Genomic DNA, 14,018 nt, shown 5'->3' on the forward strand with positions numbered 1-14,018 from the left:
CCAGATCTGGCCCAGTTTTGTCTGACAGAAGTCAGCCACAACTGTACCAGATCCATGCCGAATCTCACAAATGGCATGGGTGACACCTGGCCCAGATGTCAACCACGCCATTTCTGACATGTGGCCCAGATCCGTCCCAGTTGTGGCTGACTTCTGGGTTAGATATGGCCCATATTTACCCTTTCTAGACACAAAAGAATATGTAATTAATCCAGAATAAAGAAAACACTCATGTAGTCTAAACTGCTTTATTAAAATATAAAAATTAGACAAATAAAAATTAGACAAATAAATATACATACATGAATACAACTGCATGTATAGATATAAAACAAATACATTTACATTATTACAAAATAAAAAATACAGATAAATATTTATAAATATAGTTAAATACACATTAACATTAAATTTACATTTAGCAGACACTTTTATCCAAAGCAACTTACAAATGAGGACAATGGAAGCAATCAAAATCAACAAAAGAGCAATGATATACAGGTGCTGGTCATATAATTAGAATATCATCAAAAAGTTGATTTATTTCACTAATTCCATTCAAAAAGTGAAACTTGTATATTATATTTATTCTTTACACACACACTGATATATTTCAAATGTTTATTTCTTTTAATTTTGACGTTTATAACTGACAGCTAAGGAAAATCCCAAATTCAGACGCGGCAGAGAGGAGTGAGTATGAGAAACATTCATATACACAGGCTGATTCAGTCTTCTGAATTGGGAGTAGTGAACATGCATTATAAACTTCTTTCAAATTAGAATCTGTTGGGGAGATAAAATGTGCAAGATAACGTATATGTACTAATAAAAACATCAAACAAAAAAAACGTCAAACAAAAAAAAATGTATCTTTTACTCTCCAGTACTGAAAGCAGAACTGATAAGGGAGCCCTTGATACTGTGACACAGCTCTTTCAAATTAACATTACCTTTTTTGCAGTGGCGGTAGTTTGTATGTCCATCTATAGTTGCCATCATCTAAGGTCTTTTGAGTACTGGTATCATCTGAAGTCCTCACAAGTCCTGCAAGTCCTGTGCTGTGCAGTTTCTAATAACCTTGGGATGGACATTTGCAGAAACAGGAAGGCAAAGGGAGACAGATTAGCATAGCTGCTGTTCATATCATTTCAGGCAATGTGCACTTTTTACTATTTCATCAATGGAGTACATTGAGTACTATTTTTAATCTAGTAGTTTTAAACTGAAATAATTTTTCTAGATCCCTTAATAAACATATTATTTGTTGTCTGTTTTTGGGGAACAGACACAGTCTCTATAGAATGGACTGCATATGCCAAAGTAACATTTAATACATTTTAATAAAATTTAACTGGGAGGAACATTATAACTGTAATTTACACAACCATTCAAGAGTTTGGGGTCTGTAAGATATCTTATGCTTTTATAAAAAATCTCTTATGCTCACCACGGCTCCATTTATTGAATCAAATTACAGTAAAATAGTAACACTGTGACTATTACAATTCAAAACAACTCTTTTCTATGTGAATATTATGTTAAAATGTCATTTATTCCTTTGATCAAAGCTGAATTTTCAGCATCATTACTCCAGTCTTCAGTGACAAATCTTCAGAAATCATTCTAATATGATGATTTACTGCTCAAGAAACATTTCTGATTATGATCAATGTTAAAATACAGATGTGCTGAAATTGTTTTTTGTTGGATTCATTGTTACATAGACTCTAAACATTTTAATGTTAGTGTTACATGTATCAAATTGTTCAAAATCATCTTTTTCAAATAGTGTTCCTGTAGCTCAACTGGTAGAGCACTGCACTAGCAAGCAAGCGCAAGGTTGGGGGTTCGATTCCCTGGGAACACATGATATGTAAAAATTGATAGCCTGAATGCACTGTAAGTCGCTTTGGATAAAAGCGTCTGATAAATGCATAAATAAATGCAGGTCTTTTGAACTTTGTATTCATCTGTGAATCCTGAAAAATAAAATGCATCACGGTTTCCACAAAAAAAATGAAGCAGCACAACTGTTTCAACGCTGATAATAAGTTTCTTGAGCAGCAAATCAGCATTTCTGAGGGATCCATGTGACACTGAAGACTGGAGGAATGATGCTGAAAATACAGCCGCACATCACAGGAATAAATTAGTTTATAATGTATTCACATAGAAAAGAGTTATTTTAAATTGTAATATTATTTCACAATATTACTCTTTTTACATATTTTAATCAAATAATTACTACAGAGGTGAGCAGAAGATCATTACAAATTGTATCAACTTCAAGCTTTTGAACACTAGTGTACAGTATATTTGAGGTTTGACTTACTGTACTAGTCTTGTGGTCAATAGCATCTTGGAGATGTTGTCTTACAGTAGGTTCACTCCGACTCTGCTGGATGCAGCAGGCCATCAGCACTGAAGAATCTAGGAACAAAACAAGCTATTTGACACAGAGCCAACGATATTTAGTCTGCAGTTCCAGGTTTATTAGATGGAAACAGCTAGAGCAGGTGAAATGCAAAAAATAAATAAATAAAATAACAGATTCATTGCGATATATGTTGTGAAAAAAATGCATATTATGTTACTTAACCTTTTCAGCGCTTCCTACATCTCTGTCAGCAGCTCCCTTCAGAAATATTGAAATCTTGAAAACTCCCTTCTGTTGTAGAAGGATTATTTTGTTATTCTTGAAATCACAGAACAGTTTTATGTTTACCATAAAAGATCAAAACAACTTTAGTTTTCTGCCAATTTTAGCGCTCCTTGATAACGTGACGTCATCGATAAACAGTAAAGTGTAAATGTTAAGGTTAAATAAATTAAGCAATTTCCAATCATCCATTGAAAGATTACCAACAAAACAGTCAAAAGCTATCATCTACAGATGAAGATTTGATTAAAAGCACAAACTTTCATAAATAAGAGCACAATAGAGTTATCATACCCGACGATACGTCGTCTGAAAACGGTAGAAATGCTAACGGACTTTTTCGAAGACAGTAAACCATTCCTATAAAGTCAATAAACAACAGAAGCGAGTCAAATACAAGTAAGAGAAGTGTCAACAACAGTTATAAGTAATATTTGTGTGATTTTATGGACTTAACTCACCTGAAAACAGTGAAATCAGCGAGAAACAGGGTGTTTTCTCGGGACATTTGCAGTGTTGTGCTCCGTTTCCATGGCAACTCCATCCGGTCGGCGCGCACGCCCATGAAAGCACGTCACGAATTAAAAGTCACACGCATACGTTACATAAATAAATATATGAATAAACATATGCCCCTTATTTTTGTAAATTTAATGTGTCTGTCTTTTGGTGTCATTCCAGCTATATTAGCTGTACAAACAGCTTGTTTTGCTGTTTACTGTTGCAAACTGCTGTATTACCATGTTATTTTTAATGTATTGTCTTAATTATGAACGTACTGGTTTGTAGTGCAAACAGTTTTACCGTTTACTGCACTCTGTTCTTCTTGTTATTTCCCTATAACCATGACCATAAGTCTCACACATTCACATACAATTGTTTGGTGGATAGAATTAGATCACTACATAATTCAAAATGTCATTCAGTTATGATATTGCTAATTTAAAATTCATTTTGTAATTCTATAGCCCAGTGCAAAATGCCAGGCCTGCACATAATAGTGGGACAAAGTGGCACTTTTATAGTTGAAGATTTTGTATTGTTGCTTTTACGAACACTCATATATATATATATATATATATATATATATATATATATATATATATATATATATATATATATATATGTGTGTGTGTGTGTGTGTGTAAGGTGCATCTTGAAAAAAGGTGAATATCATTAAAAAAGTTCATTTTTTGTAACTTCTTTTATTAAAAAGTGAAAGTTTCATATATTCTAAAGATTAATTTTTTTTTTTTGATGATGATGATTAGAGCTTAATTTAATGAATGTAATTATTGCATTTAAAAGTATAAAAAGGAGTTAAACAAATATTATTTAATTATTTAAAATGATTTTTAAAGAAACTTTGTCCTGTGGTGTGACAGTACAGGTGTCACAATGGAGGACTTTTTTTTATTTTTATCACACCTAAGGACGTTTCAGCCTTTTCTGTCAATTAATGACCTTGCTATTCCAAGCTAACCTGTCATTAGTGGCAAGCAAGACACATTTGCAAAATTTTCTTGGATTATGTAGCTTAAAATGCACTTTTTAATAATAAAAAAAAATATATAATTTAGGGGTGTCATATTAATGCACAACAAAGCATAAAAAATTTGTAGTGGTTCCGAAAAAGTTCAAAGGACATGGTGTCACACCAGAGGACATGGTACAAAAATGTAAAAAAAATCGAATAACATTGCAGCTTCATAACAGGTCCGTGTAGGTCAAATAAATGTGTGTATGTATTTATATTACGTGTCCTGAAATATTATGGGCGTCCAGTACTCAAAATAGTTTTAGAACCACTGACTGGTAAAGTAAGGTGATCTGCCAGGACGTGTCTTCAGAAAATGGCACATCTGGTCACCTGGTATAGGCCATATCTGGCCCACATACAACAAGCCAGAACTCAAGCTAAAACCGGTTTGTCACACACGGGCCAGATCTGGCCCACATACAACAAGCCAGAACTCAAGCTAAAACCGGTTTGTCACACACGGGCCAGATCTGGCCCACACACAGCAAGCCAGGACTCAAATTAAAGCCGGTTTGTCACACACGGGCCAGATCTGGCCCACACACAGCAAGCCACGACTCAAACTAAAGCTGGTTTGTTGCACACGGGCCAGATCTGGCCCACACACAGCAAGCCACGACTCAAATTAAAGCCGGTTTGTTGCACACGGGCCAGATCTGGCCCACACACAGCAAGCTACGACTCAAACTAAAGCCGGTTTGTTGCACATGGGCCAGATCTGGCCCATAAACAGCATGCCACAACTCAAACTAAAACCGGCTTGATGTGTGTGGGCCAGAGATGGCCCATATAACCTCTGCCGCTGCCAGAACTGAGCCAGATGTGCCATAGTTGGCCCAGATGAGGCCCGGATATGTATGCTATCTGGGCCATATGCCTAGACACAATTAATTATGATATTTCCACAATATTTACGCTTGCAGAAATATACTTCTGCGTGCAGACAGAAGAAGATCTGTCAATGTGCATTTGGTTTGTTATGTTCAGAAGTTCAGTAACTTAGCGGTCATGTGAGGAGTTTTCACTCTTCTCTGTGTCAGAGGTTATTTATACATATATAATACATACTTTAAAATATAGTTTACTTTGTGATTCCAATCCGAATTTTAACCCGCTGTTACTCCAGTTTTCAGAGTTATGATACTTCAAAATATAATTCTAATATATTGATTTATTACCAGTGCTGGAAACCGTTTTGCTGCTTAATATGTTTTTGGAACCTGTGACATTTTGTTTAAGATTATTTGATGTATAGAAAGATAAAAAGAACACCACTGATAGTAAATCAACATATTGGAATGACTTATGAAGGTTTATGTGACACTGAAGACTGGAGTAAAGGCTGATGAAATATATATATATTTATACACACACACATAACATACATTTTATCTATATATCTAAATAAAAATAGACTCAGTGTATATATGACCGAAAGTAACTAGTACTACTTGAATAGATTTTTTTATCCAATACTTTTTTACTCTTACTCAAGTAACTACTCAGACTAGTACTTTTAACTTTTACTTGAGTAAATATTTCTAGAAGTACTTTTACTTGAGTACAGTTTTTGGGTACTCTACCCACCTCTGCCGCTCAGTGATGCAGCTTCACTGTCTGCGGTTTGACTTTACTAAATCAGATTGAGGCGAATACAACTTGATCATGAGCTCAACATTTAGCAAGGCAGGAAAACAGAGAGAGAGAGAGAGAGAGAGAACCAGTCTAGGTCTAATCTTAAACTTGGAGCTCATTATATTGAAGTACAAATCCAAACACCAGAAACATTATGCATTTTATGAATAATATAATGTCATGAAAAGTATGCATTTTATTTATTCACATGCTGTATGGTTGAAATTATATTTTACTTCACAACTTTAAGTTCCATTGTTTAAAAAATGCTTTATTGGCTAATGTTTCATAAACCTTCAGTTGTTATGCTCTAAAACAGTGGTTTTCAACCTGTGGTATTGCAGGTGGGCCGCCAATTACTATTAAAAGAAAGAATAATATTGTTAATATAGCTATGTAAAAATTTCTAAGTCATAACATAATAACATCATTTTATATATATAATTAAATAACAAAAAATAAATATTAAACTCTAACTATGATTCCACAATTCGAGCTCGCTGATTGGTTTAAGAATAAACCACCAATTTATATTTTTGCTTCATATGCTACAGAACAACAAATTCAAACATGCATAAATGGCTGTCAACAAGTTCCCTCCTGACTGCTTGCTCCGCTGACTGTCTACCCACTGCGAAGTTCTGAGGGGTGCCAGACCAAGTTACTTTCTGTTCATTGCCAGTTCATTCTAGGGCTGTGCGATTAATATAAATCGCCATAAAATCACGATTTGTGTGTGCACGATTTTCTGCGGCCCTGATCTCCTGTAGTATGCTATCCAATTCAAACAGAATGCAACATAGCGTGAGAACAGAACAGACTGTGCATATGCCTAACTCCAGGTTCACACACTGTCTGTGATGCGCCTTTTTCCTGAGCCCATGTTAACAGATCAGAGCGTTCACACTGCATGCGGTAAAAGGCTAGAAATAAATATCTAGCACATGAGCATAGAGAGAGTTGAGTGCACAGGACGCAGTTTAAGTGAGAGGATACACGTTTTAAGTGTGTACAATCTCCGGGCGAGAGCAGCGTGTATCTGAGGAAGCACGTCTGGTTTTGTGACAGAGTGAAGGAAATCTGCGTGAGAACAGAGAGATTCGCGCTCGTGCATTATTTTAATGTGCTTTAATGTTACAATAACGCACTCTCGCTGCTACTTCTGCACCGCTCACACATACTGTATACACACTGCAAACGGAGTACATGTGAACCTGTGTAATGTATAACAAATTTATTTCAACACCTGAGGCACTGCTACAATTAATGAGCTCTATGAAAAATGCAGGACAAAAAAGGAAAAAAAAAGTCCCTGGACACAATAATTTATTTATTGATATTTTTTGGGTCTAGAAATGTTGTTACACTTTTACTATAGTGATTATTTTGACTTATGTCTGTTTTAAAGACTTTTCAACTTTTTGATAAGGCTGTAATTGGTTTTCTTTTGGAAATATGTTTCAAATTCATCCTGAATGGATTTATGACTGTAAAGCATATCGGTGTGTTTAAAAATTGTGATTAAAATCGAAATAGCAAAATTGATCAAAGAAATCGCAAGTTTTTTATTTTTTTCAGCCCTAGTTCAATCAATAAATACAGTTTACAATCTAGTTTCTGAGTTATTAACCCAACAATAGCAGGATCAGTTGAATTTTTTTGCAGTGGGCCACAAATTAAAAAAGGTTGGGAACCACTGCTCGAAAATCCAATGCCATTTGTAATTTCACAGTATTTTCACGACCTATATCACTAACCTGTAAAGTAACAATTCTATAGTGTTCAAATTTACTCAGGCCAATGGTATTTTTTAATGACATTTTATTCTTTATTTGTTAATTTATTTATTTTTGAATAATTGTAGCCTACATAAATAGGTGAAGCGAAACAAATATTTTGATCGTCCCTTATTTTTCCCCTTATTTTGTTAAAGAATAAACACTTGACTTCCGGTATGGCGTCGTGGAGAGTGGCAGCGTAAATTGAGAGCTCCCAGACAAGTCGGTTATACTCCCCAGTTTAAATTAATTTTACACTGTGTAATTGATTAACAAAGATGGAGGGGGAGAAACAACGAAAAGCTGGAATCATCAAATCATCCCAAAGACCTGAGAAAAATGAGAGACAAATTACGGAAAATGACGACGAGTGCAATGCTGGCGAACAAGAGGCCGCAGATAAAATACAAGTTTGCGTCAGTGCTACAGTATTGTTCAAAATAATAGCAGTACAATGTGACTAACCAGAATAATCAAGGTTTTTAGTATATTTTTTATTGCTACGTGGCAAACAAGTTACCAGTAGGTTCAGTAGATTCTCAGAAAACAAACAAGACCCAGCATTCATGATATGCACGCTCTTAAGGCTGTGCAATTGGGCAATTAGTTGAAAGGGGTGTGTTCAAAAAAATAGCAGTGTCTACCTTTGACTGTACAAACTCAAAACTATTTTGTACAAACATTTTTTTTTTCTGGGATTTAGCAATCCTGTGAATCACTAAACTAATATTTAGTTGTATGACCACAGTTTTTTAAAACTGCTTGATATCTGTGTGGCATGGAGTCAACCAACTTGTGGCACCTCTCAGCTGTTATTCCACTCCATGATTCTTTAACAACATTCCACAATTCATTCACATTTCTTGGTTTTGCTTCAGAAACAGCATTTTTGATATCACCCCACAAGTTCTCAATTGGATTAAGGTCTGGAGATTGGGCTGGCCACTCCATAACATTAATTTTGTTGGTTTGGAACCAAGACTTTGCCCGTTTACTAGTGTGTTTTGGGTCATTGTCTTGTTGAAACAACCATTTCAAGGGCATGTCCTCTTCAGCATAGGGCAACATGACCTCTTCAAGTATTTTAACATATGCAAACTGATCCATGATCCCTGGTATGCGATAAATAGGCCCAACACCATAGTAGGAGAAACATGCCCATATCATGATGCTTGCACCTCCATGCTTCACTGTCTTCACTGTGTACTGTGGCTTGAATTCAGAGTTTGGGGGTCGTCTCACAAACTGCCTGTGGCCCTTGGACCCAAAAAGAACAATTTTACTCTCATCAGTCCACAAAATTTTCCTCCATTTCTCTTTAGGCCAGTTGATGTGTTCTTTGGCAAATTGTAACCTCTTCTGCACATGCCTTTTTTTTTAACAGAGGGACTTTGCGGGGGATTCTTGAAAATAGATTAGCTTCACACAGACGTCTTCTAACTGTCACAGTACTTACAGGTAACTCCAGACTGTCTTTGATCATCCTGGAGGTGATCATTGGCTGAGCCTTTGCCATTCTGGTTATTCTTCTATCCATTTTGATGGTTGTCTTCCGTTTTCTTCCACGTCTCTCTGGTTTTGCTCTCCATTTTAAGGCATTGGAGATCATTTTAGCTGAACAGCCTATCATTTTTTGCACCTCTTTATAGGTTTTCCCCTCTCTAATCAACTTTTTAATCAAAGTACGCTGTTCTTCTGAACAATGTCTTGAACGACCCATTTTCCTCAGCTTTCAAATGCATGTTCAACAAGTGTTGGCTTCATCCTTAAATAGGGGCCACCTGATTCACACCTGTTTCTTCACAAAATTGATGACCTCAGTGATTGAATGCCACACTGCTATTTTTTTGAACACACCCCTTTCAACTAATTCAACTAATTGCCCAATTGCACAGCCTTAAGAGCATGCATATCATGAATGCTGGGTCTCATTTGTTTTCTGAGAATCTACTGAACCTACTGGTAACTTGTTTGCCACGTAGCAATAAAAAAAATATACGAAAAACCTTGATTATTCTGGTTAGTCACATTGTACTGCTATTATTTTGAACAATACTGTATATATTCTGAAATTAAGGTTATGCGATCTGACGTAAAGATAGAACTAAACAACTTTCAAGAGACTTTAACCAGAGATTGGAAAACTGACTTGGGAAGCCTGAAAACTGACATTAATCTTAAACTGGACGAAATTGCCAAAGATTTGAAAGACACGGTGAATAGAGTGGAGGAAGCCGAACACAGAGTTGCGGATTTGGAAGAGTGGAGTACCGAGGCTAGGGACGTGCTTCTACAAACCCTTGACATTCAACAAAAAATGCAAACTAAGCTAACAGATTGTCGGATATCGCCAAGTAGTAAGGCACGAGGACACAGGATTGCCAACAAAAAAAGGTTTTATTTTACCCAAAAATAAGAAAAAGGTCTCAGTTACAAAATAAATCAACTTGTTCTAACAAATAATCTAGCTAGACTTTAATAAAGTAAACAAAACAATTTTTAATTCAATATATAACGAAACTTAAGAAGAACTGAACAAAACAAAACTAACCCCCTAAATGAGACAACAGACAGGTATTTATCACAGACGGTGAGCTCACTTAAACAAGACAGGGGAAAACATACAATCAACACTTTATAAACCAAAAAATTAGTTACAAGTTATCTAATCAAAGTAAATAGAGTAACAAACAAAACAATCTAATAATACAAAACAACAAATATTAATAATAAAAATAAATTGGAACCAATCAGAAATATAACTTCATTTCTTCACCCCCCCCATGACATAGCATCCAGTTGGTATCGTCCAGTGGAATGCTCAGGCCATAAATATTGACTACCGCACGCGCCTCAGCCTTTTGTCAGTCAAGACCGCGATGACGGAAAGACGCACACCTGAGTCAATGCCATTCATCCAACCTCCATGCCACGGTAACTTAAACTCAAATAGAAACAAAGATAAGGAAACAGAAATAGTACAACGCAAGCCAGTAAGTGTGCACTCCAAACCAACGAACGAAGTACTAACATGTATAAATAAAGCTTTGCAATTTGTCAAACAAAGTCTGTGTAGTGATTTTCTTATACATAAACCTTAAATCCTATACTATAAATTCAAATATAAATGAATAATAAAAAGGAAGAAAATAACTATCAGTATGTAAATGAATATATGTATCGTGAATGAATGCGGGAAAAGAACTATCAGTATGTGAATGAATGTATGTATCATGAATGAATGCGTTGATGTTACCCTTATCAATGTGTGGCCACAGGTTTGGCCATCACACACCCCCTCCCTTCAGGCATCTCGTGGATACAACGAGAGAAGTAGTCAGCGGTCACATTGGACTTGCCCGGAACGTGCTGGACAGTGAACCGGAAAGGCTGCATAGCCAGATACCACCGTGTGATCCTCCCATTGGTATCTTTCATCCTTTCCAGCCACTGGAGAGCTTTATGGTCCGTTTCCAACTTGAACTCCCTTCCAAGTAGGTAATATCTCAAGGAGTCTAGGGCCCATTTAACTGCCAAACATTCCTTCTCTATTGTCGAATAGCGGACTTCCCTTGGAAAGAGTTTGCGGCTAATGAAAGCCACAGGCCGTCGCTCACCAGGTGGTCCCTGTAACAACACAGCCCCTATGCCCCTCTCAGAGGCATCCGTCTGCACAATAAATTCTTGATCAAAGTCTGGACTGTACAGCACAGCATTTTCTCTTAACGCCGATTGAATATCTCGAAAGGCCGTCATCCTTTCTTCTGACCACTGGCATTGATTTGGACATCGAACCCCCACCATATCTGTCAACAGGGCAGCCCTGCTAGAGAAGTGAGGGATAAAACGATTATAAAATCCCGCCATTCCCAGAAAAGACCGGAGTTCCTTACGTGTCTGAGGAATGGGAGCTTCCTCTAATGCCTGGACCTTTTTGACTTGTGGTCGCACTACCCCGTTGCCAATGACAAAGCCCAGGTACTCGGTTTCCGTCCTGGCTACAGCACACTTGGCAGGATTCACTGTGAGGCCTGCTTCTTGCAGACGCTGTAGAACCTCTTGAAGGTGTTGAACATGCTCCTCCCAGGTAGTACTGTAGATGACTATGTCATCCAAATAAGCTGCAGCAAAGGTTAGCCCATGTAACACCTGGTCAATAAGTCTCTGAAAGGTAGCCGGTGCCCCATGCAGGCCAAAGGGTAAAACCCGGAAATGGAATAGCCCCCATGGTGTCCTAAATGCTGTTAAAGGACGGGCCTGTTGTGTCAATGGTATCTGCCAATACCCTTTGGACAAATCGATGGTCGTCAGGTATTTGGCTTTGCCCAATCGATCAATTAAGGCGTCTATACGGGGAGTAGGATATGAGTCAAACTGTGATACAGAATTCAAGTACCGGAAGTCAATACAAAACCGGATACTCCCATCCTTTTTCGGTACTAGGACCACCGGATGGCACCACTCACTTTTAGAGGGTTCAATAATTCCCAGTCTCAGCATCAAGTTCACTTCCTCCTTCAAGTCCTCTTGGAGTCTCTCAGGTATTCTGTAACTCATACGTCTAACAGCTGCATCAGGTTTTAATATCACATCATGTTGTATCAAAGATGTCAAACCAGGATATTCTGAGAAGGTTTCAGGGGTACATAGAGCTCTCACCTGGGATTGCTGATCTTCAGGCAGATGCTCCAGATGAATATTTCCAGCTACTGGTCGAGGCAAGTACTGGTCTTCCCATTCCTCCTCCTCCTTCACATGACGAATCATCATCACTTGCGCTCTCTGCTCAGGTCGGGATACCCACTTCTTCAAAAGGTTGACATGAAGTACTCGGCTAGCACGATCTTGCCCTGGAATGACCACTTCATACGTGGTGGGACCTAGCTGGTTCCTGATCTCGAAGGGGCCCTGCCACTTGGCCAACAGCTTGCTCTCCTGACTCGGCAGCATCACAAGTACTCTGTCTCCAACCACAAAGCCTCTTTCCCGTGCCGATTGGTCGTACCATGTTTTTTGGTGCTTCTGGGCCTCCATCAGGTGGGTTTGAGCCAAAGTCCTCATTTTCTCCAGACGTTCCCTCATTTGCAAGACATAAGACACAATGTTAATAGGCTCACTCTCACCATGGTCTCCTTCCCAGACTTCTTTAAGTAGTGTCAGAGGTCCCCGAACTTCATGGCCGTATAAGAGCTCAAACGGAGAAAACCCGGTAGAAGCCTGGGGTACTTCTCTATAAGCAAAAAGAAGATACGGGAGCCATTGGTCCCAGTCCCGGCCAGTCTCACCAACAAATTTCCGCAGCATTTGTTTCAATGTCTGATTAAATCGTTCTGTGAGCCCATCAGTTTGAGGATGGTAAGGTGTTGTCCGCAAACTCTTAATACCCAGCAACTGGTAGACTTGTTTCAGGAGATTGGACATGAAACTGGTCCCTTGGTCAGTGAGAATTTCAGCTGGCAGTCCGACTCTGGAAAAGAACTGGACTAGACAAGTTGCAACATATTTAGCTGTGACAGACTTTAAAGGAAATACCTCTGGGTACCTCGTAGCATAATCGGTGATCACCAGTAGAAACCGGTTACCTGCACAGCTCTTTTCCACAGGGCCAACGACATCCATGCCCAGACGTTCGAATGGTGTACTGATTACAGGAAGGGGCTGGAGGGGCACTCTTGATGGACGTTTGATGGATACTTTTTGACAATCAGGGCAACTTTTACAGTACTGGGCAACATCCGTTTCCAAGCCGGGCCAGTAAAAGTGTCTTTTGATACGTGCTGTGGTTTTCTTTTTCCCTAGGTGGCCAGCCCAGGGAATGGAATGGCTCAGGTGAAGGACAACCTCTCGAGTATCCTGCGGAACCACCAGCTGTTTTACCAGTCCGATCTGGCGGTAGAGTATGCCCTGTTCAAATACAAAATGCTCACCCTTGTCATTAGTGGGTCCCTCCCCTGTGGTCTCCTGGTTTGCTTTCTGTAGGCAAACAGCAAGACTAACATCTTTTTGCTGTAATGCAATTATGTTAGTAGGCAGCTGGACATGTGGGGTTAGATTGCATGTGCTCTCTACGGGCAATTGGGAGGCATTATACTCAAGCTTTGCTCGTCTCTTTTGACGTCTAGATTTTCTTGATTTTGTGATGCCCATCGCTAAATCTACATCATAAAAGGGCAGTGTCGAAAGAGTCTGTATCGCTTCTTCCGGCTGCTTTGCCATGGCCCTTGTTATCACTATGTTGCACTGCTGCACGGGCTTGACCAGATCTAGGAGCACTGGTAAATCACGACCAAGAACTACGGGATACGGAAGATTATCTGCTACCCCTACTTCTAACAGGTAGGTTTGACCTTCAACCCCAATATATAGGTCTGCAGTGGGCACCATTCTTTCCTCCCCATGTACG

Source organism: Carassius auratus, unplaced genomic scaffold, assembly GCF_003368295.1.
Source record: "Carassius auratus strain Wakin unplaced genomic scaffold, ASM336829v1 scaf_tig00214697, whole genome shotgun sequence".
Lineage (NCBI taxonomy): Eukaryota > Metazoa > Chordata > Actinopteri > Cypriniformes > Cyprinidae > Carassius > Carassius auratus.